This window comes from Telopea speciosissima, chromosome 7 (genome assembly GCF_018873765.1).
Source record: "Telopea speciosissima isolate NSW1024214 ecotype Mountain lineage chromosome 7, Tspe_v1, whole genome shotgun sequence".
Taxonomy (NCBI): Eukaryota; Viridiplantae; Streptophyta; class Magnoliopsida; order Proteales; family Proteaceae; genus Telopea; species Telopea speciosissima.
This window is the reverse complement of record NC_057922.1, coordinates 21,791,646-21,797,733: the sequence shown is the minus strand read 5'-3', so window position 1 is coordinate 21,797,733 and position 6,088 is coordinate 21,791,646.

Below are 6,088 nucleotides of genomic sequence, written 5' to 3'. Positions count from 1 at the left end.
CTTCGGAAGCTTGGTGTTAGCATGTTAAAAAAAGTAATAACCGCTGTGTATCGAAGCTAAGATGCTGAATGCGTACGCGGGGTGTATGGGTGAAAACTGAAAAAGTCGAGGACTTGATGCATAGATAGACCAGAGGGAAAATTATCGACCCGAGTACCTTGGGGCGATAAGAGAGGACCTTATGAATTTTTATCCTCTCAATTATATTGCCCGTATTTGACCGTCAAGTACATTTAATAGAGGGAGGTGGACCCGGGATCTCTATCTTCTTAATTACACTGCATGTACTTGACTCAAGTACATCTGACAGAGGAGGCAAAAATGACTATCCTACCCCCTAGGGTAAGGGTGTCAATTGGGATGGTTCTTGGTATTTGGGACGGGTCCATCGATGTACACTAGTATCAATATCAAAGGTGTCATCCCAGTACTGTCCTATTTAATAAACGAGATCAAACTTCGGTCCTGGTCTTGATTATTAATGAGATGAGACGGTGTCGGTTCGTAAAAGATTATAGGCATGGTAAAAAGAGGTGAAAAACTTTAATGGTTCTAAGATTGGTTCTATTATTTGAAAGCAATTTAACATACGAAATCAAAATGAATTTCATGATTTTTTTATTTTTTGTGCAAAACACATATTGGAGTTAGAGAAGGACCACAAGGGGCCAAACAATGGACCCACTAGGCCCACGTATTGCTAATTACCTACAACTACTACAATAGCAAGGGGAACTAGGCCAATTTATTGAAACCAAGATGAATTTCATGATTTTTTTTTTTTTTTTTTTTTTTTGTGCAAAACACATATTGGAGTTAGAGAGGGACCCACAAGGGGCCAAACAATGGACCCACTAGGCCCACATATTGCTAATTACCTCTTTTTTTTTTTTTTTTTTTTTTTTTGTTAAATCATATTGCTAATTACCTACAACTACTACAATAGCAAGGGGAACTAGGCCAATTTATTGAAACCAAGATGAATTTCATGATTTTTTTTTTTTTTTTTTTTGTGCAAAACACATATTGGAGTTAGAGAGGGACCCACAAGGGGCCAAACAATGGACCCACTAGGCCCACATATTGCTAATTACCTCTTCTTTTTTTTTTTGTTAAATCATATTGCTAATTACCTACAACTACTACAATAGCAAGGGGAACTAGGCCAATTTATTGAAACCAAGATGAATTTCATGATTTTTTTTTTTTTTTTTTTTGCAAAACACATATTGGAGTTAGAGAGGGACCCACAAGGGGCCAAACAATGGACCCACTAGGCCCACATATTGCTAATTACCTCTTCTTTTTTTTTTGGTAAATCATATTGCTAATTACCTACAACTACTACAATAGCAAGGGGAACTAGGCCAATTTATTGAAACCAAGATGAATTTCATGATTTTTTTTTTTTTTTTTGTGCAAAACACATATTGGAGTTAGAGAGGGACCCACAAGGGGCCAAACAATGGACCCACTAGACCCACATATTGCTAATTACATCTTTTTTTTTTTTTGGTAAATCATATTGCTAATTACCTACAACTACTACAATAGCAAGGGGAACTAGGCCAATTTATTGAAACCAAGATGAATTTCATGATTTTTTTTTTTTTTTTTGTGCAAAACACATATTGGAGTTAGAGAGGGACCCACAAGGGGCCAAACAATGGACCCACTAGGCCCACATATTGCTAATTACCTCTTTTTTTTTTCTTTTTTTTTTTTTTGGTAAATCATATTGCTAATTACCTACAACTACTACAATAGCAAGGGGAACTAGGCCAATTTATTAAAACCAAAATGAATTTTATGGTTTTACTTCTTCAATCTCCCTAAAAACGCATGTAAGCTTGTTAGAAAAACATTTAAGAATCAATGATGACAAAATAAACACACCCATTATATGGTTTTACTGCTATCGCTAAACGAGTTTATAGAAATAGAATTAAATGTCTATTAGTTGAAACCTCCATAAGAAAATATACCACTCGAATACATCAAACTACAGCCATAAAACTTCAACACAAGAACATGAAACTTTTAAAAATGGAATGGTTCAAACAGGGCGTATACAAGCCGACCATGATCATCTCTGAAGATGGTTCCTATTCCACCCAGAGATTGCTGAAGAGAAGAATCACAGTTGGCTTTGAAAGTATGAGGTGGAGCAGGAGTCCAAATTGGGTGAGGAGGGCGGTTGTTTTGTGGTGGAGGAGAGAGAGGCCGGGTTAGCTTGGAGGTATTCAGAGAAGCCAACTTCAGCTTGACGGATGACTTCCAGGGTGGTCCAACCCTTTGTCTTGAAGATCGGCTCATTTCTCGAGCTCCTTTTTTGTCTCTTGAGAAGAAGGGATCCCATTCTTGTAGCCATTGAGGCAGCTTAGGTTCACTTGGGACACAGTAGGAGAGCGAGCTTCCAAACCAGACTACTTTGGCCAATGGGCATTCAAATCAAAGAGAACGTGATCCAAACTGATTCCAGACTCGCACCACAGCGATTGCAGGATGGATCTAATGGGATTTTTCGGATTGAGAGGCCTTCTCCAGTTGATAGGCCTTGAGCACATCCCCTCCAAAGAAAAGACCTGATTTTGGGAAGGGTGTGGATTGAGCATATTCTTTTCCAAACTTGGTCAAGGATTGAGCTCCATTGGTGGTGTCTTGATGATGAAAGTCAGAGAGCTTCAGCATTTGGTTTTTGGTTGAAGAGGAGGTGGTACGCTAGCTTAACTATGAAGATTCCATTCCGATTCATGCTCCAAAATAACTTGTCTTTCTCATTAAAAAAAAAAATAAAAAAAAAAAACTTGTCTTCAGAAGGATTCAAATTGAGATTAATTAGAAGAATTTCCTTGATGTCCAGGGGATGGAAATATTGATGGATAATGGCAAGATTCCACCTTTTATTTTGATGACATTAGAGACAAGACCTAAACTATAATTCTCCGACTTAGGGTGTTGGATGCGAAAATCTGGGAGGGTTGAAATCCAATTGCTGGTCCATATGTGAATGTTGTCACCATTACCAAGGTGCCAAATTAGACCATCCAAGAGAGTTTTTTCCCCCTTCAATAAGACCTCTCCAGGCCTAGGAAGGATTGCTCCCCAATTTTGCACTGAGGAAATCACTAGTAGGGAAATAGGTTGACTTGAGAACAAGTGAGGAAAAGGACTTGGGGTTAGTCCAAAAAAAGATATCTTCTTAATTTGAAGGGCAAAAGGACAAAATTATGACCTAAACAAGGTGATGAGATTACAAACGCTGAGCCGACCACCACTTCCCCCTCAAGAACCCAACTGCTGCAAGGTAGATACCAGCCAAAGTCCTCCAAGCTGTCTAGATAAGTCAGGAGAAACCAAGTATGGAGGGCAAAGTTCCATTTAGTAGACCCGTTTAGCTAAGATTCTCATGACTTTCTAGACTCTCTTTCTTCTTATTTTCATGTCATTTTCAAATTTTCATCTATCATCTCTTCCATCAGCTATCTTAGTTTCCCTATTTTGTTTTATTGGAACCATGCAGCTGATCTCATTAAGTTGGGATAGCTGAGTTTGTTGTTGTAACTGAGGAGAAAGTTTTCCTTCACCAAGCAGTGAGGATTAACCACATCATCCTAGGGTTTACAAATCCCCATAGAGTTTTAATACATTCTAGGAATGTCCCCCCCAAAAAGAAAAAAAACTGGCCAAGCCTAATCGGTCCTCCCCACTTTTAGACCTAGCACTATGCCCAGCGCGTTTAAGGGCATCATATGCTAGGCACGGTTAAATGAACATTCGGTCAGGCTATAAATGGGCAAATGACGCATTTATCTCTAAACAAGCCATAATCAGGCATAGGCGGGCTTTAAACATGTCAAACTGATCAAAATAGACTATAAATGGGCTGCAAACATGTCGGGTGACCATCGGGCTAGACCATTGCAGCGGAAACGACTGGTTGTTATTCAAGCCTGGCTCAAGCCCGACACAATTACTAAAAGGGCCAAACCAATCTCAGGTTTTCCTGATTGGGATCGGGCTCGGTGCGGACCTGAAAATGACACCCCTAAATTACATTCCCTAAAATAAACTCGTGATACTTTCCAACGTTCATTAGTATCGTCGTCTAAACCCAAAATGCAGAGGGGGGGAGGACGGTAGAACTTAAAAGTTTGGTTTTTAGGCAAAATGACCCTTCAAACCCTAGATGACCCCATGTGTCTTGGCAACCCCAGCGCCCTTCATAATGACTCCATGTGTATAAGTGAACGTGCGTCCTTTATGAACATTCTATCTGGGAGCGCATCAGGATGCAGGAAATGCCCAGATACATAGGGCAGGACAATGGGAAGGAGAATGTTAACCAATTGTATAACCACTACACTAGCACAGTAATCAATGAAAGTGAGTACTAAGGCATTGGTTTGGATGCTATTTTCAATTATACTATGGGTTGGATGATCTTTTCACAATTGGTTTGTGTCTAGACGCAAAAACCAAACTAACTAGACACGTTCTTTTTTATCAGACTTTTTTTTCTTTTTTTTTTCTTTTTTTTTTTTTTTGGGTACAAAGATCTAATCATTTTCTTGAATAAAAAAGAGGATACAATGTCCAAGATCTCCCCTAGAAAGGGGGACCAAGAAACAGCTCTTCGGGCAAGAAAGAACCCATTTTGAAACCTTATGGGTTAACACATTCCTATCCCAACCAACATGGGCAAAGCTACAAAATGAGAAAGCAAATTTTAGGATGCAAATATCCTACACAATTCTAGAGAGAGAAGGAGGAGTAGTAGAAAGGGGCAAACACTCGATGAGGGAGAGACAATCCGATGATGACCAAATCGAAGAAACTCCAAGCTTGTGAGCAGACACGAGCCAAACGGATTGTCAATGCATCACCAACCAATGCCGGTGCCAATGCAAAATGATCTGTTGCAATCAAACACAGCCTTTCTCCTGGGTCAAAAACAATGCAGGCAACACCGAGAGCCTTGGAGCTGTTGCATGTAGCTACGTCCACAAAAAAGGTGAAAACTCTTGTTGACCGAGTAGGGGGAGCCGAACGCAAGGGCCCAGAAGCAAAATACTGGGGGGAATCCAAGGAAAGAGATAAAGCCTCATCGATACCCCTATCAACTGATGTAATCCAAGACCTTAAAAAAAGAACCGATGACTTGAAACATCGGGCATTTCTTACTTTCCAGATCTCCCAAGCAACAATAGCATGCTAAGGTAAAGCAGATTCTTCTTTCCTTCTTGGAAGCACCAGGGGAACCACACCACACAAGAATCTAATCCAAGAGAGAGGTTCAGGAAAGTGTCCACTCTCAAAGCCACAGACGATGCAAACCAGACTTGCTTAGCAATAGAGGATGGCATGCTTGACTGACACAGCCTCAACTCCGCAACCACCACAAACATCCAAGTCAACAATCTAATACTGCCTCAACTTCTTTAAAACTCCAATAGCATCAAGCAGGCCTTCCACAAGAATAATTTAATTTTTGGGAAAGCTATGGAATTCCAAATACACCTCCAGACCTCCTTTGAAGTAGAAACAGCCCTCTTTACAGAGACAAAGGACTGAAACAAACATAACATAGATATATTTTTGTTGGTTCAATTTAATATTGTTTCTCTTCAAAAGAGAATAAAAATATAATCCTTAGATTAACACGAAACCAAAGTCTATCCCATCCGTAACTTTTAGGACCAAGAGAATCGGAACTTTTAGGACCAAGAGATTCGGCTGATATTTAGAGGATATGACAAAGGGCGGGAGTATGAGCCATTTATTACTATAGGATGGGAAGAGAGTTTTAATAACCCTAAGATGGCTGCTGAAACGACTAATTATCACCTCCAATTCCTCTATTAGAGAGAGTGGACCCCACCTTGGGCAGTGTATTCGGAAAAAGGGTAAAGTGATCATTTCCGCCCCCATGTGAGGAATTGGAGGGGATAATGATTCCTGCCGAACCTGTACATAGTGGATGTCCTCTACTCTAGATATCGATTTTACCAATGAGGATGAGATGGGAAACCCTTGATGTGAGACGAACTGACAAACCAATTCAGTATAAGAAATGCCATGAAATTTG